General features: G+C 36.3%; 2 long non-coding RNA genes across 2 annotated transcripts; both read left to right on the forward strand.

Annotated features, from left to right (window-relative positions):
• Positions 1 to 17,187: 17,187 nt before the first annotated feature.
• LOC110934916 lies at positions 17,188 to 18,016 on the forward strand. The gene is made up of 2 exons (XR_002588722.1): positions 17,188 to 17,266; positions 17,926 to 18,016. It is a non-coding gene; the product is annotated as an uncharacterized LOC110934916 (long non-coding RNA).
• A 4,701-nt stretch (positions 18,017 to 22,717) lies between these two features.
• On the forward strand, positions 22,718 to 23,557 carry LOC110934915. Its single transcript, XR_002588721.1, has 2 exons — positions 22,718 to 22,807; positions 23,467 to 23,557. It is a non-coding gene; the product is annotated as an uncharacterized LOC110934915 (long non-coding RNA).
• The last annotated feature ends 560 nt before the right edge of the window (positions 23,558 to 24,117 follow it).

Here is a 24,117-nt window from a genome sequence, read left to right on the forward strand (position 1 = left end):
TGATCATTAGTTAACTTAACACTTACCATTTCTTTGATTTTAGCACTAGTGTTTAACTCTTTTAAAAACTTGGCATGAGGGATTACTAAACAATGATTTTCGAAAGTAGGTGACAAGAGGTTAATTTCTTCAAAATTAGACTCTTCTTGAATTTTAACATTATCGGACTCACCTTTTTCGTTGTTTAACTCATGTGTCGGTTTTTCACTTTCTTGTTCTTCCATTTTTACATTTTCAACTATCTCTACGTTATTATTACAATTTAATTCTTCTCTTGCACGGGAATCCTCTTCCCTTGCGCGAGATTCTTTTATGCAACGTTCGATAGTTTTAATGTGTTCTAATATCCTATTGGTCACTTCGGTGAGAGAAAAAGAATTGGGATCCTCAAAGCTTGAATCCGGTTGTTCGATCCTTGGCTCCTCATAATACTCATATGAAGTAGATGGTTCACACCATTGTTCTTCATTGTAAGTATATGATGGATAAGGGTCGAAACTTTGTTCTTCATAGTACTCATATGAGGTGGGTTGTTCACGCCATGGTTCCTCATAATAATAGTATGAAGGTGGTGGCTCATATCTTGAATCTTCAAAGTATGAGTATGAAGGTTCATACCTTGGTTCATCGAAATATGAGTATGAGGGAGGAGGTTCATACCTTTGGTCTTCATATGGTGTGTATGAAGTTGATGGTTCGTACCTGGGCTCCTCATAATGGTTGTATGAATTGGATGGTTGATATGAGTTATTATATTGAACCGAGCGTGTGTTACGATAATTAGTGCAATAATTACCCCTATAATCATCCTCATCATAGGTGTAGTTGTAACCTCCTGAGTATTGATCCATAAGAATCACTCAGCAGACCACAACTGAGTATCGGGACCAGAAAACAAAAATAATGACGGAAACATAAGCTGGACACGGCCCCGTGTTCAGTGAACACGGCCCCGTGGTCAGGATCTGTATCTGGGCGTTTTAATTAAAGTTACTGGTCACGTTGAGCACGGGGGCGTGTTCAGTGAGCACGACCCCGTGTTCAGACTCTGTATCTGGGTATCTAACTAAAAAAATATGCAGCACGGGGGCGTGTTCAACGAGCACGGCCCCGTGTTCAGGCTACTGTAAATGCAAACTAAACTAAAATGCAGAAAAATGTGCGCGCGTTTTAAAAAGGTTTTGAAAAACTGATTAGGCCGTCGATTTTAAGCTTTCTTAAAATCCTTGTGTCCCCGGCAACGGCGCCAAAAACTTGATGTGCGTGTAGTGTAATATATTTTTAATGTATATTTAAGCCCTTTTTACACTTTTAGCCAAGTTTTAAATTTATAAAACACGATATTCACTAACACTAAACACACATATGGGCAAGTGCACCCATCGTGGACGTAGTATAGTGTTGGTAAGATACCGAGGTCGTCCAAGGACACAAGAGCTTTTAGTACCGATTTATCCTCAATGTCTAATCAAATCAAAAAGTTAGAAAAGATTTTAAAACTAAGAAAATAAAAACTAACTAAATGCTGAAAAATAAAAATAAAATAAAAACAGATAGACAAGATGAATCACTTGGATCCGACTCGTGTATTAGTATAACCTTTGATTATTTTCGCACTTTTGCACTTGTTTAAGAGATTATCTTAGTTATTGTAGAAGGCCCCTCTTTTGAAGGCGACGTTACCCTCAACCCAGTAGTTTGAGTCAGCAAGTATACAATCCTAAAGGGTTGGATTATTGGAAGATAATGAATTAAGTTATTAATGCAAATTGTGGTAGGCCCCGCTTTTGGCGGTGACGTTACCCTCGGCTAAGTAGTCTGAGTCAGCAGGGATACAGTCCTAAATAGCCGGGTTATAGTATTAATAGTAGTTAACTTATGAGGGGGTCAAAGAGTTTGGATCCCCGCCATCTAATACCTATGGGCATTGAAGGAGATCCTACTAAATATGACCAAGGTCCCTTGCAGGACCTCTAAACGCTGAACAAGGGCAAGACCCTTACCAAACCGTTCCCTTAACCCCCCCGACCAGGTAGCCAACATACCTCCATATAGACCGTGGAGATATGAATGGTGAAAATCTTTTATTTTATATAGACAGTAAAATAATGCCAAGACACCACGGACAAACGATAAGGAAAGATCACCTTCAACATAAGCAACTAGTTATTAAAGTCATTAATACAAAACCAAATAAAAAGTGCAAAAGATTAAAAATAAAAAGTATTATACTAAACACTTGTCTTCACCAAGTGATGTAAGAGACTTAGGCAAACATGGCCTTGATTGTCAAGAACTCTTACGATCAATCTTGGATCCCGAGACGACTCACACACTCTACGATGGACAATGGATGATGGTGGTGGATAATGGTGTTATGGTGGTGGTAGGTGGTGGATGAAGTGTGAGAGAGGTGGTGTGCCAAGGGATGAGTTGAAATGAAACCAAGCACTCCTATTTATAGGCTGAACAGAAGGCTGGGCACGGCCCCGTGTCCGCTGGACACGCCCCCGTGCCCGTCTGACACTCTCTCTCTTCATTAATTGTAATGCGCAATTACAATTAATGCGCCTGCTGTACTTTCGCCATGCCCACGTACTCACTGGACACGGCCCCGTGGTGGGCAATAGAAGCTTCTATAGGTTTGTCTTTTCTGCTGCTTCTTGGGCACGGCCCCGTGCTGGCTGAGCACGGGGCGTGTTCAGTCTTCTGTTTTCTCTTCTCTGCTTGGGAGGATGCCGTTGAGGGTTCGGGCAATCCACTTTTGTTCCTTTTCTTGTATTTATGTTAGAATTAGCTGTCTTTTTGCTTCTTTTGTGAATTTGAGCTCATTTCATCCTGAAAATACAAAAGGAAGACAAAAACACTCTTTTTCCGACATTAGTACTCAAAAAGGGTTAGTTTTATCCCTTATTTGATGTAATTTATATGTTGCATTTTACACACATCAGTGGCGGTCGTAATGTCGACGTCACTCGAACCGCTTCTTCTTGTATGATTGTTGACGAGACTATTATATGTGTTGTTGAAGTTGTTAATCTTGGTCTGCATTGCAGTCCACTTGCCCGAAAATGAGTCAGCCGAACGATATTCACCATGACCCATTGCGGTGAAAAACTTCTAACGTACGCGTCTCTAAAATACGGATATATCTTGGTCGGTTGCTATAATTTGAAAAAAAAAATAGTAACAACAAAATAAAAATAAAAAATATTTATAAAAGTATATTTATAAAAATACATTTATAAAAAGTTAATGGAGAGAAAAATTACAAACAATCGGATCCTCCGACACGTCGAGCAATTCTTGTGACAATGCAAGTTCTTCCCTAGGCATCCACCTCTCGGTCGTCTTAAGAGCACGTACTTCGTCCTCGCCCTTCTTAAGGTGCCTTCGTCCACCTTTTGAGGAAGTGGGTTGGGTTTGGGGTACGTTTTGGTTTTCGGGTACATTTTGGGTTTGGGTTATGTTTTGGGTTTGGGGAAAAATGGTGGTGGGGAATAGTATCCAAAAAACTGGGAATCGGTGGCGTGGTCGGATGAGGGGAGGTTGGTGTGGTAGGTAGCATCGGATAATACCAACCTCACCCGTTCGCGGGTCTCTTCGGTAACGTTCTTCTTGCTCGTTGTTTGATAAATGACCCCAAAACGGATTGTTGGGATCCGACGGGTTTTGATTGTTTGGAAACATTGTGTGAATATGATAAATTTTTAAAGTTTTGAGATGGAGAATAGATGGAGAATTGATTAATATTTGAGTAAAGGGAGTCGTATATTTATAGTGTTAAAATTAAAAGTTAAACCTTAATTATTTTTTTATTACTTCGACTGTTTGACAACGATCATTTTGACCAAACATCTTGAACAGCGCGTATTTTAGCTCGCTATTGGGCTCGCGATGGGTCTATAGCTCCCCCTCTTTGGCGGGCTCGGGATGAGTGTGGGGCGCCAAGGGCGCTAACGAAGATGATGTGGCCTGGGGCGGTATACCACACCCCTTGGCTTTAATAGTTACATAAAATCATTGTTACTTTTTATTTAGTAACACTTTTTGGTTTGTGTATGATAATGGAAAAAATACAAGTTTATTCAAAATCTAAAGAGTTAACTACACGGATAGTCCTTATAGTTTATCAAAATTTTAGATTTGGTCCCTAGCTTTTCAAAAGTACATGGATGACCCATGTGGTTTGCATTTTGTAACGCATTTAGTCCACATCCAACAAATCTAAAGGTTTTAGCGTATCCAAGTTAGGGACTAAATGCGTTACAAAGTGCAAATCACAGGGATGATCCATGTATTTTTGTAAAAACTTGAGGACTAAATGCGTTACAAAGTGCAAGCCATATGGACCATCAGTGTACTTTTGAAAAACTAGGGATCAAATCCAAAATTTTGGTAAACCACAGGGACCATCCGTGTACTTTACTCAAATCCAAATGTATTAAAACATTATGAGTTAATATCCGGTACAGAACCCTATAGATGGATCGATATATCAAAAGTGACTAGGTAACATCCTAGGCCTTTGTCATCGAAGTTGCAAATCCCAAGACACTTAGACCAAACCAACATAGCCCTCTTCTAAGGACCGTCACCTGTTAATCAATCATCAGGGTTTGTTAATAAATACAAATAACTGACACATTTATAAAACATGTTTAAAACATCCATGAGACGGTATTTTGATTTACTAGGGTACAGTTTGTCACATATTGGAATCTAGTCTTAATGCTAGATACACCAATCATACACATCACAAGGTATGTTATGTATATGCCTATACCTCGCATTATGACTCAATCCGTGAATACAATTTTCGGCACCTCTGTAAATGCATAAATTGGCTCAAAGTGTTATTGTTTTGCAAGCATGCGTATGTAAATTGAATTTTCACTTAGCAACCAAGGCCCAATTAACGCGAAATAACAACCAATAGGTTTTATGGCATCTCTTGTTTTCAAAGCTAGTTAACGTATTTACTTGTTATCGCGTTGAATAACAGTCGTACCAAAGTTTTATCGACTCACGATGTAGATATCAGGTTGGTTCTATAGTAACATAATGAAATGGAACAATCATCCATTATGATGGTTACTAATCATTACTTGTTATTTAAGACTGGTCGTTTATAATCGGGTTAAAAACACGTTCATTAGATTAAATGTTTGAGTCAGATGGGCAACAATGGGCTTTTACAAACCTTACAGGTTAGACAATATATGTCTTTACGATATGTGACCCAGATTTTTGTCACATGTTGATTTATGATCTCTTACATATCGTGAAGGGTGGCAATGGTTGGACCTTATGGTTCGTGTCCAAAATCAGGTCAACCTTGTCAAAAATTACCTCTTACATACCGTGAAGGTCATATGGGTTTGGACTTTACAGTCCGTAATCCACTTTTGGCATCAGGTTTGGTTTGAAACCCTAACACAGATGTAAAGGTTTAGAGGGGTTATGCTTTATAGTTCGTAAAAGGGCCTTGAGCCAACATATTGATTTGTGACTCGTCAGATTTGACTGAATAGAAACCTGACACACGAAACAAAATTACAGGGACATGCCTTAGGTTAAATGGAATGCTCAAGGGCGAGGAATTAAGAAAATAAATACTCTAACAATCTGGAATGCACGAGTCAAACTACAAAAAACAGTCCAAGTTTAATTTGTAACGCCCATTCTTTCACGCGATCAAAACCAAATATTAAACAACGGAATTTTACGACAAAATTCAAACTTTTATACATTACTTGTAATTCAGCCAAATTATACAAAGTTAACCTTTTAAAAACTAGATACAATCAACTACCATTTAACAAAAGTTATAATCACATGTTTTTGCAGCATCTCTAACAACTAGACTTTAATTACATAAACAACCAAAAGTTTTGACCCATTGCATAAACTAGTTCGGAAGCGCGTTGATGGTGAAAAAGAGTTGTGTGTGTGTTTGTTCCAAGCTTGTGAGTCCGCTTATAGTGTGGTTTTACCTACAACATAAACAAAGATTTATTTAAGTAAGAGAAGAGTAAAGTCTTAACTTTCATTAAACATGACATTCCACCATTTTCATTATTCCCATAAACTTCATGTTTATATTCCTTCCATTACATTTGGCTTACTCATCTACTCAATTTCATCACTTTAATCTGTTCGGATAATAATCAGTTTATAAACATTTAACCCGCTTACAACGGAATAAATACATGACTATTTCAAACATTATATTCTAGCTCGTTAACCTATTGTACCGGATTCGTTTGCATGATCATTCCAAATATAACATTCTCATTCTTTGACACGTTCGTACCGGATCGCCTACATATTCATTTTAAACATAACATTCTTATTCTTTGACCTGCTCGTACCGGATCGTCTACATATTCATTCTAACATAACATTCTTGTTCGTTGACTCGTTCGTACCGGATCGTCTATATATATTCATTCTAAACATAACTTTCTTATACTTTGACCTGTTTGTACTGGATCGTCTACATATTCATTCTAAACATAACATTTTTGTTTGTTGACCGGTTCGTATCGGATCAACTATATAACCATATTAAATATTTCATTCTAGTTCATTGACCCGTTCGTGATGGGTCTATTACATGACCATTCTTTAACGCATTAAGAATACCATAATATATATCAATAAACATTACTACAAGTAAACTTTAATCATACAAGTAACGTACCTCGGTCTTGTGAGCCTTGAGGTTTCCGGCCACTTAAACTTTCCTCCTTCACGCCTACATTCAACACATTCATTCTTTAGTTCTAACAATCCATTCCATTTCATACAAAGAGTCCTCACATTCCAAACTTTAAACAATATCAATAATCGGCATAATTCACACATTTATCAACTAATGCATTTTATCGAGCACTTAGTGTGCATCTATCAAAATGTTTAGAATCTACAACTTGTCATGTTATTATATACCATTTTCTATCTACACAAAATCTCACTTATACTCAATATCACAAATTTCTTAAACGATAATCATTAAATCTACAATCATGACAATTTGTTAACATAAGTCTTATCTAGTACTTCATAATCTACGATCATAACTCAAAACCCACTTCATGATTCATGGGGATTTTATATAAATTACATAAACCCATCAATTTATACAAAATAGCAATCACATATGTTTCCTAACAAGGGTTCCATATTCAATTTCTCATTATACATACTTGACACATAAGATATAACCTCCTTCACATCTTCTCATTACATCAAAACTCCACAAACTTACAAATTAGAGTAAATTACAAGTTTTGTCCTTTATGTTTACACCAAATTGCAGGCGCTGTCCTTTAGCGTAAAAGTTGACAAGTTTTGTACTTAATGTTCTAAAATCTTGCACGTTATGTCCTTTAGGCCAAACCCAGTTAGATTTTTTGGTTAAATCAGATTACACAAGGGTATTTTAGTCTTTTTAGCCATTTATTTAATATTATTTAAAAAACTAAAACAAAATATTTTAAAAAATTATCACCACCACCATTAACCCACTACCACCATTGATTCTTTGTCTCCAACCATCTCCATCAACACACCACAATGAAGTGATCTCAAATTGAAGTAACAATGATAATCAAAAGATATGATTCTATTGATTTACTGGAAAGGTTACACTAAGAAATCAAATCAAACAACATAGAAAAGGGGATGGGAATTCTGTGACAACCCATAATTTTGAGGTAAAAACTGCCCTTGTTTATTTTTCATAAATTAAATTCTATGCTTTTATTATTTGATGAATGAATTATATTTTATCTACATCGCGTTGAACCGGTCCGAGGTGTTTGAACCAAGTGCATGTGGATTCAACCCACTCGCGAAACCCGAAACCTATGAGGTCCAAATCATAGCATGTATAATATATATTTACTTTACTAAAATATTGTACATATACATTAGTTGTAAAAAAATACATTGATCAAATAATAACGTGACTTACTGCCACAATTACTCATACCCTTCTTTCATTCAAATTGGGATCAGCCCAAATCTCATCATCTAGCCACTTATCCCTTAGCCCCAATTGCCACTTTAATTATTATTGGCCCAACCCCCAAAACCAGCCCACATTAGTACGCAGGCATGTATACATGCGTATACTTTCTGATGAGTGCACAAAGCACAACAAACCCTACACCCTCCCCTTGTGTGTGCGTCGACCAGGATACCCCCCCCCCATTCGCAAATCACTCCAAGTAATCGTTGGATTCTTCCGTTCTGCTTCTAGGTAACTTGTCGTGCTTCCTTCAATGCTATATGTGCTTCAAACGTTTATGCATGGCTGCGATTTTTAGTAGGGTGTACCGTGATGTTTATGTGAATGATTACAAGTTAGGGTTGTGAGAAACTTGGTGGTTTTAGGGTGGTTTTGGTTGTAAAAGCGATTAGTCAACAACTAGGGTTTGTGTTTGCGGATTGAAACTCGTATTGATGATGGTTTTAATGTTCTAATATGGTTCATCTGATGTTAGCATGGCTGAGTTTATGTCAAGGACTATAATACTTATGTGTTAGGGTTCATGAGAATCAAGAATCGTGCATGGTGTTATCAATAATATGTGTAGTCATGTGTTCATGGATTAGGGTTTAGTATCTTGATGCCCGAGCATGTTAAATTTGATAAGAATTTGATGTAAATGACTTATTATCTGATGTTAGTCGTTATTAGAAGGTGTTGTGATCATATGTGCGCGTTTTAGTAACGTTTAAGCGATAAACAGCATGCTGAGTAACATTTACAGCCAACTTCAGTTGGCTGTAAACAGACCGTTATTATTTGAAAAATTGATTTTCTGAAGTCTAAATTATATCTTTTCGAAAAACAAATCAAATGGCACTGGAATCGCATTTTTTTGAGGTCGTTTGCTATTTTTAAAGGTCCGTTTTGTACAGCAGCAAAAGCTACGTTTTTACTGCGGAAAATGTGTGTTATGTTTCTCATCATAACTTAATATCTGTGTAGAATTAGGTCATGAAATTTGTACTGTAGATGGCCACTGATGTCATTGTAATTCTCCAACTGGAATTTCGTCAATCGGACTTACGATGAATTTTAAATGAATTTTTCCGTGGCCTGCAGTCAGAAAGTGACGAATCTGATTGCAACCCGGTAAATGATTTTTATAAAATAATTGGTGATGAATTGGATCCGATATTTTTACACAATAATAATTAAATCGTTTAAAATACTCTGTAAAAATTTGGGAATTTTTAGAATAAGTTAACTATTTTATTAAAATGCCCAAAAACAGCCCAGTTTTGGATGTTAAAGCTGAAACGACGTAAGTAGTAATTTGCGTGTCTAAATGTTGGGTAGGTTATCTGAGAATGATCTAACGTGTTGTATGTTAATGAAAGTGTTATGTGCAATATCGTATTCTTGCTTTTGAATGGTTATAGATGGGATGTTTATATGGGTGTGAACTGTTAAAGTGAGTGCGTGTTATGTGATAGATGCGTGTAGGAACTTTGTGTTTTATTTAAAACCATTAACAAACTAAATGGTAATCATATTAGGACGTGATTGACCAACCCTGACCTTTAGCTATTTTAAGAGTTCGACCGAGCAACCAAAGGTGAGTTCACACTTTCCACAAGGCATGGGATTCCCGGTGGTTTGGGAATGGGTTAAAGTATACTAAGGAAACCTGCGTATTCTCCTTTGGGTAGAACAAGTACTCCCACCCTCTTTGTTGAAGGGTGACAACACTGAAACCTGCGTGTTCTTCTTGACACGTACTCCCACCCTCTTAACTGAAGGGTGACAACATTGACACTAGACAAAACTCTATCATTAAGTCCCCCATTTTATATCGACTTAATCGCCGGGCCAATGGCGAACGGGTCATTAGTTAAATAGCGTTATTAGGTTTGACAAGCCTCACACCGTGCCGCAGAGGACGGGCGTGGACTAATGGACTTGGGCACTAGTCAATGATGATAGACATTGACGCAAGGCACATAAACATAACTACAGTCAGTAGTCGATATGGTAACGGGTCTAGTGGGATACATGGGGAAGCCCCCACTGAGTATGGTTTGGGAAACAAGGAACTGGTTAACTCGTGGTTTTCGAAACATAACTATGGTTTTTGGAACAACGTTAAAATGGCAACCAACTGTGAACTAGCTCAACTTTGTTGTTGATTCGTTATTATATGCCTTGCAGGTCATTAGGTACTTAGATGGAGCTTGCACAGGAGGAAGAGGTCGTTGTGGGACATGGACTGTTAAGTTCCATGTTAAACTTATGAACTTTTATACTTTATTATAGTTTTGAACTTAATGCTTCCGCTGATAACTTAAGTTTTGTTGAATTGTTTTGGACACCAATTATATTGTTTGGTTTGGACTTTTATTTGTTTAATTATATCGTTCAATATGATTGGTGGCTGGATCCTGGCCAGTCACGCTCCCTGCGCTGATACTCCGCTTGTGGATTTTGGGGGTGTGACAAATTCAGATTACAGATTAGGGATGGGAGAAAGATGATCACACACACATACATCATATTCCTTGTTCTCTATATCTCTCATTTGATTCATAACACACAACCACCACCACAACCACCTTCACCCATGTCACACCCCTATTTTCCACGTGTCACCGGTGGGCCCGGTGGGGAGTATCGTGACGTAGGTGATATCATCATAGTCAAACAACACAATTTAAAATGCACAGCGGAAGCAAAAGATAAATATATTATAATCCGATATAAAGTAATATCAAAATATTACAAACGGAAAGTAAAGGATCCACATGCGGATCAAAATAAAGAGGAAACTTGTTCAACAGACTTTAACATCTAAGCTTGCGAGACTTCTATTTGATGCTAGGAGAGACCAGCCTATTACGCGTAGTACCTGCACTTAGTCTTTTTGGGAAAATACGTCAGTTTACACTGGTAAATACAATTTAACTAACTCATTTTGAAAATGTTTTAAAAATTGATTTGAATGCACATGGCACAAAACTTTTTATAACTTGGGATAATTAATCAAATTTTAACTTGTAAAAGAATTACATGTTTGTTATGCGTTTAGTCGCCCGGTTCGTGCCGGGTTTAAGATTAATAGACACACCACATAATATAAATCCGCGGCGGGAAACCAACGGTTATACCTTAATAAATATGGACACATTGTCGGGTGTACGCCTACACCCGCGTGTCAAGGTCGTGGCCATTTCATGAATGATGCCAAGGATATCCGGGACATGGTCATTAAACTCCCAAAGGCGTAAAACAAACAAAACCAATTTTTAAACGGGTCATCTTGATAATACTTAACCACTAATCGATTAAGGTCAAATGCCCGACCAAGCGGTATTTTATATACCGTACCCCAAGCCCGTATAAGGGAAAATAAGTTAAAAGTATTTACCTGAGCAAATTTATACAATTTATCCCAGCTGTATACCACCAAGCAAGTACAGATAGCTTTTACTGGGCTCCTAAATCTGGAACGAAGGTTTTTAATAACCTATTAGATTCCTAACGGGTCTTAATCAAGCCTAAGCTTAGACCGGTTAGTTTTAAAGGAGGATACGGTTCAATACGCATGATTAAGCGAGAACCGGATTAGAATGTGGTTTAGACCCGACAAGCTTGTATACTTGTGTAATAAGGGTAAACTAAACACATTCTGGATTTTGAGATAAAAATGATAAGGTTTGACCCGTTTCGGCTAATTTATGCAAACTAGTTACAACGCCGATCCGAACGCGAAAAGTGCGTAACGGGTAACCACAAGAGTCATGAACAAGTTTCCTAAGTTAATATGCCTTAATTATGTTGTGATATCAGTAGGATACCTTCCATTATGCCCAAAATGAGTTTAAGACCAATTTGTGCCCCGTAGGGGTATTTTGGTCATTTTTAGAGGTTATAAAAGAGATTAAATATTATTCTGAGTTACAGGTCTGATTTAATCAGTAAATATACTTAATTTAATAAGTTATAACAGTAGGGTATCATATATATATGTGAAATTTATTAATTATAACCATACTATGCACCGTAGGGGCATTTTGGTAATTTCACATAGGCTAAAAGGGTCAAACTGAAAACCTGAGTTTAAAACTTTTCCTCACTATTAAAATATAAAAATTCACTGAATATATCAGTAGGCATCAAACCTTATGAGTTTAAAACGGTTTTAATACATACTATGCGTTAAAACGCTTAAAAAGGCGATTTGGAGCCATTTCCGGGTTTTCAAAGGAAAGCTGATATTTTTATTATTCCAGAAGGCTCAAAATAATTTACTTATCATATTAGATCAGTAGAAAAAGGTTTGGGGTCAAAATATTTTGTAAAACTCAATTTATAAGCCAAAAGGGCAAAACCGGCAATTACCGAATCAAGCTTAGAACTCTAAGTTATGCTCAGCCTAAAAATAATTAAAAATCTCCAAAAATCCCAAAATAATATATTATATCAGTGGGTAAAAAGTTTGATATTAAAAATTGTGTTTAGATAGGCTATATGCTAATTATGCCGTTTAATTCATAAAAGCTTTTCATTTACGCTAATGAGCATAACTTCTAATCTAGACCTTCAACTGATGTCAAATTTTAGGGACAAGTTTATAAATTAGTAATAAAGATTATCGTCCTCTCACATTTTCAAATTTCTCGTTTTAGGGTCAAAAGGCGTAACGGTCAACATTTAGGCATTTAACGGAAACATGCATGAACTAGGATTTCTATGGAACCAAGTTGTATCACCTTGGAGGGTTATACTAACTTATAATATGGTCCTAATGGAATCCTAAGGCATAACTAAACTAAGCTAAATCGGGTCAGAACTGAAAGTCAAAGCAAAAGTCAACTTTTGCGACTTTCGGTTCCGAACCGAGCCTATACTTAGAATTGTCGGGTTGAATCATGCTTAGGCATGTTCAACTAATATTTACCAAGTTATTAATGTGGCAAAACTGATTTTGTGACTTTTAATTTAATAGTTATGCATTTTATTTAAAACTAACCCATTTGACTTTCATTTGACCCGACAATTTAACTAAGTAAACGTGGTAATTAGGAGGCGCCCTTTTGAGGGTTAATTACCTACCTAATTACGGTCACGTAGCCATGTTCGTTGCGAACAATGACTCAACCGATTAAAAGTCAAAGTGTTTATCGAAAACGCTTGACTTTCGGTTATAACCGCTAAAATTAAACTAAGCATGAAAGGGGACTTACAAAGGGTCCAAGCAAGGAGGGTTGATCCTAATTTCTCAGGTATGAGGAGCAAAGTCCCCAACTTAGAGAATTCAAGATCGAGGTGTGAAATGGGGCAAGATTAAGGTGGGTATTTATAGGATTTTGAGAACCATTAGGATCGTTTCTCGTAAACCATGATCAAATCTGAGCCATACACCTATTACCCATGGTTTACAAAACAATGGGCAGCCCCTAGATTCAAGAAATGAGAGACAAGTGCAAACCCAAAGCTGGTTTTCAACATTCTGCTGTTGGGCATTAGTATACGGACCGTATGGTCCAGTATACGGTCCGTAAGGGACCTGCACAGCACAGCAAAGTTTCACTTATTTACATATTAGGCCCCTGTACTTGTTAATTGCCATTTCCGATACATCTAAGGCTCGTTAAACCATTTTTAAGGCTCTACAATGATGCCTAAGCATAGGGAACATGAAACATGCTCAAAAATATGCCCGATGTCGGTTTGTTTGGTCGTACGGTCCCGTTGTTCGGCTAATTACGTCGAAACACGGACGGACGCTAAAAACGATCCAAATCACGCGACGAATGGAATTTTATCAAGCCAAACACTAAAATAAAATATTTTAGTGCTTACATAAATTTTTGGGTGTCCGGGGATATTCAGAATGCAAGATATGCGCGGAAATGCAAACTTGTGTACTTTTTGACACTTTTAGTCCCTGCATGACTTAAAAGTTTATTTTTGCGCACCAAACACCTCTAAGCCTATATCTAAGCTATATAAAGAATAAATAGGGTATAATTAACTCATGGACATATTCCGGAAGGTCCGTTACCATACGAATCGACCTACTTTTGCAGTTTGACGCAATTAGTCCTTTAATTGCGCAAAGTAGTGTGGAATGCCGTTTAATGACATCCAAGCCTTCCATGGCCCATAATAGGCATTTCCATGCATGTTTTTAACTATTACTACGCTCCTGTTCACTTATATGGTCACCGAAAGGCGTAGATTCAAAAGTTGAAGCTTTAGGTCCCTCTATTGCGCCAACTTGCGCATCTCATCATTTAATAGCATTGAAGCCTCATCTAATCCATATTAGGCATTCTTGAAAGTATCATTAAACATCACGATGCTTCGGGTTCGCTAAAAGGTCATTCAGAGGTATAATTAAACATATTGACACTTTTAGTCCCTCAAACTTTTAAAGTTGCGCGTAACTCTACTTATAGGCATAAAAACCTTAGACGGCCAATAATTGGCATTCCCGAGAGTATAATTAAATATTATAAAGCTCCCAGTTTGTTAAAAGGTCACTCATAGGTAAGAATTTACATGTTGACGCTTTTAACCCTTTATTGCGTAAACTTTCAATTTATTCCGCAAACGGCTACACTCGATCGCCAAGTGGTTCATTTGCGAATATAATTATCGTGAGAGGTTATTTTGAAACTTATCTTAGGTATGCTAACACTTCCAGTCCTTTCACAATCAAAGTTTTCGATTTTTCGAAAAATAAGTCCTTTAAATTCAATGTTTGACTTTATTAGGGTTTGTTACACGTGTCAATACATCATTGTACGTGATTTTTACGAGGTGTTACAACCCACCACCGCCACAACTACTTTCTCTCTACCAGACTACCACCACCGTCTCCACCGTCACCAGTCACCACCCCCACCGGAACCCTAACCCCAACCACCACCATTAAAACCCACCACCCCATCCACCATCACAACCCCCCACTGTCTCTATCATCACCACCTTCACAGAAACCCTAATCCCAAACAACCTGCAAACAACCTAAATCACTAACCACCACCATATCCCCCATCATAACCCGCCACTGTCACCATCCACAACCACTAAACTTGATAGAGAGAGAGAGAGAGAACAGATAAGATCAAAACTTGATAGATCAAAGAGATTAGAGTGATTTACCATCGAACTGAAGAAATCTTCGGTGAAGACGGAGGAGCAGAGCGACGATTTATGGTTTAGTCAGCGTTGATTTGAAGATTCTTACTGATATTGACTTTGAGTTTGGTGCAGAAGTTAGTTGGAAGAAGAAGATGCATACCCTTCTTCAAGGCGGCTATTAATGATCATTATTTCTGGTGATTTTTTATGAATCTGTAGAGTGGTTTTATTGATTGTAATGTTGATGTTAATGGTGATTGTGAAGTTTTATGCAATAAGAGAGAGATGGAGAGAAGAGTAAGCTGTGTTAGAGAGAGAGGCAAGATTTTTTCTATTTCTAAATCTTTTTTTTATAAACTAGTCCCTACACGTAAGTTATTTTACAAAATAGCCCCTGAAGAGATAAAATAACAAGACTACCCTCATGTACAAGGCACATGACCAAATTTAACCAAAAAATCTAACTGGGTTTGTCCTAAAGGACATAACGTGCAAGATTTTAGAATATTAAGTACAAAACTTGTCAACTTTTGCGCTAAAGGACAACGCCTGCAATTTGATGTAAAGTAGAGGACAAAACTTGTAATTTACTCTACAAATTATGACTTACCTCTTGTTAGACAAGCTTAGATTATTCTAATTCAATGTTCATGCATAAGATTTGTGCTGATTTACTTCATCAATTTGTTAGATTTTAGACTTTTGATTAATATGAAGTTCTTCCCCTTCCTTCCTCTCTCTAAAACATGCGCACACACACACACACCTACCTCTTCCTGCACTTTTATTTTCTCTAATTTAGTTACCATATATTCACATCTAGTCCCTCTAGTTTAGTTCATGTTTTTTTTCACTCATAATGTTATTATTTTTTTATAACAATTAATAACTAGATTAAATTTATTATTTTAGACATCATTCATCATGCTCCAATATTCTAAACAAAATAAAACAACTTGGTCACAACATCTAACTTTTTGGGGTGTTACACAATTAATCAATATAGAATCAATATAACATGAATAAAATGGAATTAGCTACATAAGTGAGTTTAAATAACTTACCAGAAGTTCAAGGCACTTTTGATTACCAACCAAAGTGTTACACCCTGATTTCCCGGTGGACCCGGACTTGAGGTTTAAATGTGACGATTGATATAGATATTCACATTTTAACACAGTGGAAGTCTTGGGAGTATAAAATAATTATTACAAAGTTCAATGTCCAAAAGTTCAAAATAATGTACAGACGAGAGTGTACAAAAAGATCCACAAGCGGATCGAATAACAAATGATTACATAAAAGACTATTAGGTTTTTTGCTTGGAGTTGCAAATTCCAATAAGCAATTACCGGGTAGCTTCCAGCCTATTCCGTACTTTGCAAACCTGCGCTTAGTCTTTTGAAGATACGTCAGTTTTCACTGATAAATACAATTAACCGACACATTTTGAAAATATTTCAAAATCATTTTATATACCATTTGGTATATCAATTTTCATAAATAACTTGGGACAAACTATATCTCGTGTTACCAGTTAGTATTACATGCTTGTCAATACATATGAGACTCGGAACTAAACTCTTATGTAACACCCCGAAAACGGGTTTGGTAATCAAACTCCGTTAATACTAAAAGACGGGTAAAGTGCCGTTAGTAGTAAAAATAACCCGGTAAATATTTGGATTTAAACAAGAAATCCTAATATTAAATACAAACGAATCAAAGGTTTAAGGAATTGAGTTTATAAGAGCCCGAGTTAACGGGACTTAAAATAAAACGGGTTATGAACAAGATAAAAATAACTAGGAAATAAATAACCTAGTTAATTACAAGTCTTGTAGTAATGAGGAAACTTGATTAAAACACCCTAAATAAAACTTGGGAAGAGTAGAGGGGTTAAAGGTGTTAAACTAGAAACTAGTTTTTAATAAATAAAAACCCAACACCAAAACACACACCTTGAGTGTGTGTTCTGGTCGACATAAACATAGGAGCCAAGAAGCTCTCCAACTCAAAACCCTAAAGCTCACAAATCTAGCAAAATCGAAGATGAATCAAGCAAAGAAATTGGGGCTTTAACTAAATCCTTGATCCCCTAAGCTAGGAGGTCACAAGGTATGTCGATTTTTGTAATTCAGTGATATCTTGAATTTATGATGAACACCCACAATCGAAATTCTTGAGTGCATGTGGAATGTATGGGTGATATTGACATGAATACAAGTCTAGGAACAAGTCTTAGAAGCAAACTTGTAGAATTAGTGCCATAAGACTAGAGATTTAATGATTTCCCTTATATGTGCTAAGTGGGTTTTCATGATAAAATGATGAACACATGAATCTGAATGTTAAATTGTGAAATTTGAAGATAGGATGCAAGAACTAGATGTTGTTTGTAAACACTAGACATAGAGATTTGATTCTTGATGTAAATCTTGGTGAAAATAGCTAGTTATGAACTAGTTAGTAAACATGTAGAATTATGCCTATTAGCTGTTTGATAAAATGCCTAAATGAGAAGTAAAGTGTTGAAATTCAAGTGAAACGCGTAATTGGCAAGCTTGACTAATTACATGAGATATGGGATAAAATGGGTTCTGATCATAATGTTGATTTGCCTTAATCGTGTATATAATATGATTAAAGGTAGTTGACTTTAGAAAGTCGAACTAACCTATGAAGAAGCCGAATAGAAGTTTCGACATAAAGTCCGTAAGATGAACTAGTCATAATAATGATGACTAATCTAACCATCTTACGAATTATGATGCTAGTTTGACTCTTGACAAGCTAGATGGAGGCTTGGGGAAAGAAGCGGGTCAAACGGATCGTATACGCGGTAAAGAGCATAATCCGGATACAAGGTAAGTATAGCTTACACTAGTCATATATTTTAGAATGTTCTTTTGTCGTATTGATTACGAATAACACAAATGCCTAATTGAGATATGGTGTTCCGGCGTGTAGTCATATGGAAAAAGATAACCAAATAGGATAGGAAGCCGTATTGATGGTTAAAAATGAGTTAAATTGGTAATTCGATCATGTTATGACGAATGAAACATGTACTTTTAAAGGTTAGCATATAAGGTAAATTATGATAACCAATGAGGGTAAAATTGTAATTTGGTCACTCGTTGACAATAATTGTTGGTTTTGAAAGATACTTATTTTGTAAGCCTTAATAGGCCAAAAAAAGAAGCGTTAAGAGGTGATTTATAATTAAAACGACCGTGCGGTGTAAACCGGAGCGAGTCGTGTAGACGAGATGGCAATAAGCTTCATCTCTCCAATATAATCGGTCATTTAGACCAAACGGGTCAAAAGGTGAAAATATCACTATTTGACGATATCGACTAATGGTTTGTTGAGTTGTATGATTACAGAAATAATTATCGAGTGGATTTTTACATCGTTATTGCTTAGCAGCTATTGAGGCAAGGTATTTAAATGGGTCAATATAATGATCTGAGCCAGGTATGCATAATAGAATAACTCTCATTTAAACGTAAGGTTTAATGAGAGTTAATCGGAGTCTAAAATAGATTTTGGTTACTCTAATAGGTAAACCGAATGTTACAAATGATGGTCATTACGATTGAAAGGCCTAATGACTTTTCAAACAAAATCATAGTTAAAAAGAGGGCTTATGGGTCAAACATGTTTACAAAAATCTCTCATCGTTAATGAAGGGCCAAAATGGACCAAAACGCCCTTACAAGTTAAACTAAGCAAACAACCCTTAAAGATTGTTTGGAAACGAGTTTCATGATTAGATAAATACCTAAGACAAGTATAGAAGTTGAGAGATGTAATACAATAGTCAAATGGCTCTATTTGAGTCTTTGCCGTAAAATAATGGGTAGAGGTGTAAAACTCGGTTTGTATAGGTTACCAAAGTAAACCCACCATAAATACAGTTGTGGTGGAAAATTACATGATAAGAAATGTGGTAATGTAATGCTAGAAGCAATCGAAAACAATTTTAAGCTTGAAAGTGCTTAAATACCCTTAACGGGTCAAAATAAGAACTTGAGTGTAAGCGGGTTTTAAATACGTAAGAAACTCGTGACTTGAACCTAATATGATAGGAGATATTGAAAATTATGAATTTCATGAGTTTAGGGAGCCTACAAACATGTTTTTGTTTGATTTATGCATGAACGGGTCAAAACAGCAAAACATGAAGAATATGCAGCAACTACCGTAAGTTACGGTAGCTACCGTAACTTACGGTAGCGGATAAATTGTTACGACAGTCTTCTACTACCTTACGGCAGACTAGTGTTGCCCAGTGGCTACCGTAAGTTACGGTAGAGCCCTGTTATTTGTGTTGAGTTTTGTTTCGCGAACCCATTTGAACAAGTTTTAAACCGCATATGACTAATAACATTTCATGTTTATGGAATGTAGGTTGCGTTGGAGTACCGAATGACATTCGAGCCCGATGAAGAACCGAACACGATTAAGAATCAAGCTTCCGCAAATAGTTCCGTCGTCACGTTTTAAACGGCGAATTAAACTACAAAATGTTGGAATGTTTTATTTAGTAAAATGTTTTAACAAACTCGCATTTTTAAGTGTATGTTTAATCTTAATACACTATTACAATCAAAATTTGTCGGATATTTGATTAAAATGGACATAGGGTGTTACAAGTTGGTAATCAGAGCCCAAGGTTAAAAGAATAAAGTGTTCGGTTCGAGGCTTGATCGCAAATCCGGTAAGTACAAGTATGTTAATGGTTTAGCGTATTAAAGTGTTGTAAACAACACATAGGGTTATCGTGCAATACATGTTACCCTAATTAAAATGATTGATATAGTTGATGAAAATACGCGCGTTGACGCGTATAGTAGAAAAAGCCTTGTATTATAATACGGGCGATTATTGAAGTTGATATTATTAACTCTTGTAAACGTTTTAGTTGAAGGACACTCGCATCTAAAGATAGCGGGAGTCTAATAAATTGCGGACTTGACGGAGGAACGGTCCAAAGTACGACAAGTAGAACATACTCACCAAGGACCTAAATCACGTAGCGATCGCGAATAAGGCTAATGGCAAGAGAAGCACGTTAGAGCAAGCATTACCAGGTGCACATTTTAAATTTAATTGCACAAATAGTAATATGCAACAAATACGTAGATATTGAAAGTTGCATATGTAGATTAAAAACTTGGAAAAACCCGGATAGAAAAATCTATCCAGGATATTGTTTCCAAGAGAAATAAATAGAGGTGTTACTTACATAGGGCGTGATGTGAAAGTTATAAAAGGATCATGTATGTCATGTGTTGATCGCCTACTCTGGCCAAGTAGGTAGTGAACACATGATACCATGAGCTTTTTATGATGGACACGCTTACACCCGATGTAGTAAGGACAGGGTGAGTGGGACAAATTAAGAAGTACCCAAATGAATCAGATAAGCAAAATATTTGATCATAATGTAAACGCACAGCCGAGTGACGGAAGCGTATTATATTAGGATAATGAGCCCGAGAGAAGGGACAAAGAAACATGTAAAATGATTAAGGTACGCATTGGGAGGGGGTGTACTTACACTTGAACCCGGAGAATGCAAACATGTAAAATGATGTAGACATGTATTAGGAGGGGGTGTACTTACACTCGAACCCGAAGAATATAAACATGTAGAATGATCAAGATATGCATTGGGAGGGAGTGTACTTACACTCGAACCCGGAAAATGCGAATATGTCTCTAAACGGGTCGTTTTTGTAAAACGTCAAACTTGAGGACAAAGTTGGAATATAAAAATGAAACGAGGTCTTAATGCATACTGGGAGGGTTGCAATAATAACGACTTCGGTAAAACACCCGGTTGATGGGTAAGAATTAAATACATGCGTAGACCGAGAAACGGGAACTCGGATGGAAAGTTAAAAGACTCGGGTTTTGGGTCATAACTGAAATATGATAAGATAATGTAAATAGAAACCGTGAATAAATTATGTTCAACTATTTTAAAGTTGAACGGGTCGAATATAATATCATGCCGGACGGCATGAGTAAACGCAAGCGGGATAATAGTAGCGTTAAAAGTAAAAGAATAATGAGCCCGGTAATGGGACATAATCAAATACGAATGTATGTAAACTGGATAATGGTGAGCATAAGATAAACCGACGCATAAATGACTTGAGAAGTCATAAAGTCGGAAAAAAAATTCCGAAAAGAAACGAATGTAGCCTTAGACTACGGTCAAGGTCAAAGAAAATACCAAGGCGAAAATAAATGATTTTAAACAAAAACAGGATGCCTTAGACACCAAACATGTATTTTAAGAATGACATGAGTAAGGAATGATCTACATGATCAACCTAACCTTTGGGGTTATAAACAATGGAAAGGTCTACGAGACTAAAACGACCCACGAGTCATAACTAGAAAGAAATAGATTATAGGGACCTTGCCTTAAAGAGGTGAAGATCTAATAAAATAGCCCATAGACTAAGTGATAAAACCTATGGGTTAATAAGAACAAGCGAGGGAATAAATGGAGAATCCTCGCATAAGTCAAAGACTGAAAAAAATAAATTTTGGACTGTCAATATCCCGATATGGATAATTGACAAAGGTTAAAGAGAAGACGCTAAATTAAAACTTCGGTTTTGGTAAGAAATAACGTTTCTACAAAAAAATGAATTATGATAGATGTATAAACAGTAAACATGAAAGATATAAGTCTTGACACTGATAGGTGCAAGAAGATATATTCGAAAAGTGATAATTCTGAAAATAGAAAGTTGATGTAAAATTTGGCATGACGTGACATGATCATGGTCAAGAAGTGTAATGTGAAGTATAATCACATTAGAGCCGAGTGACGAATATTAGAGCCAAGTGATGAATATTGCTAAGTTAATTAAACTAGTGGAAATAACGAGATCACGTTATTTCAAGTTGCATTATGTCATATAAGATACATAGATGATTAATAACCAAAAAGATATTACCATACTTTTCTGGTAATACTAACAATCAGTTAAAATATGAGCAATGCTCAATTGATTAACGAGATCAAATGCATGGAGTTAAACTCGATAAATCATGTAAGAAAAAGGTTTCGAGGACGAAACCTCTTTAAGGGGGTAGACTTGTAACACCCCGAAAACGGGTTTGGTAATCAAACTCCGTTAATACTAAAAGACGGGTAAAGTGCCGTTAGTAGTAAAAATAACCCGGTAAATATTTGGATTTAAATAAGAAATCCTAATATTAAATACAAACGAATCAAAGGTTTAAGGAATTGAGTTTATAAGAGCCCGAGTTAACGGGACTTAAAATAAAACGGGTTATGAACAAGATAAAAATAACTAGGAAATAAATAACCTAGTTAATTACAAGTCTTGTAGTAATGAGGAAACTTGATTAAAACACCCTAAATAAAACTTGGGAAAAGTAGAGGGGTTAAAGGTGTTAAACTAGAAACTAGTTTTTAATAAATAAAAACCCAACACCAAAACACACACCTTGAGTGTGTGTTCTGGTCGACATAAACACAGGAGCCAAGAAGCTCTCTAACTCAAAACCCTAAACCTCACAAATCCAGCAAAATCGAAGATGAATCAAGCAAAGAAATTGGGGCTTTAACTAAATCCTTGATCCCCTAAGCTAGGAGGTCACAAGGTATGTCGATTTTTGTAATTCGGTGATATCTTGAATTTATGATGAACACCCACAATCGAAATTCTTGAGTGCATGTGGAATGTATGGGTGATATTGACATGAATACAAGTCTAGGAACAAGTCCTAGAAGCAAACTTGTAGAATTAGTGACATAAGACTAGAGATTTAATGATTTGCCTTATATGTGCTAAGTGGGTTTTCATGATAAAATGATGAACACATGAATCTGAATGTTAAATTGTGAAATTTGAAGATAGGATGCAAGACCTAGATGTTGTTTGTAAACACTAGACATAGAGATTTGATTCATGATGTAAATCTTGGTGAAAATAGCTAGTTATGAACTAGTTAGTAAACATGTAGAATTATGCCCATTAGGTATTTTATAAAACGCCTAAATGAGAAGTAAAGTGTTGAAATTCAAGTGAAACACGTAATTGGCAAGCTTGACTAATTACATGAGATATGGGATAAAACGGGTTCTAATCATAATGTTGATTTGCCTTAATCGTGTATATAATATGATTAAAGGTAGTTGACTTTAGAAAGTCGAACTAACCTATGATGAAGCCGAATAGAAGTTTCGACATAAAGTCCGTAAGATGAACTAGTCATAATAATGATGACTAATCTAACCATCTTACGAATTATGATGCTAGTTTGACTCTTGACAAGCTAGATGGAGGCTTGGGGAAAGAAGCGGCTCAAACGGATCGTATACGCGGAAAAGAGCATAATCCGGATACAAGGTAAGTATAGCTTACACTAGTCATATATTTTAGAATGTTCTTTTGTCGTATTGATTACGAATAACACAAATGCCTAATTGAGATATGGTGTTCCGGCGTGTAGTCATACGGAAAAAGATAACCAAATAGGATAGGAAGCCGTATTGATGGTTAAAAATGAGTTAAATCGGTAATTCGATCATGTTATGACGAATGAAGCATGTACTTTTAAAGGTTAGCATATAAGGTAAATTATGATAACCAGTGAGGGTAAAATTGTAATTTGGTCACTCGTTGACAATAATTGTTGGTTTTGAAAGATACTTATTTTGTAAGCCTTAATAGGCCAAAAAAAAGAAGCGTTAAGAGGTGATTTATAAATAAAACGACCGTGCGGTGTAAACCGGAGCGAGTCGTGTAGATGAGATGGCAATAAGCTTCATCTCTCCAATATAATCGGTCATTTAGACCAAACGGGTCAAAAGGTGAAAATATCACTATTTGACAATATCGACTAATGGTTTGTTGAGTTGTATGATTACAGAAATAATTATCGAGTGGATTTTTACATCATTATTGCTT

Source organism: Helianthus annuus, chromosome 4, assembly GCF_002127325.2.
Source record: "Helianthus annuus cultivar XRQ/B chromosome 4, HanXRQr2.0-SUNRISE, whole genome shotgun sequence".
Lineage (NCBI taxonomy): Eukaryota > Viridiplantae > Streptophyta > Magnoliopsida > Asterales > Asteraceae > Helianthus > Helianthus annuus.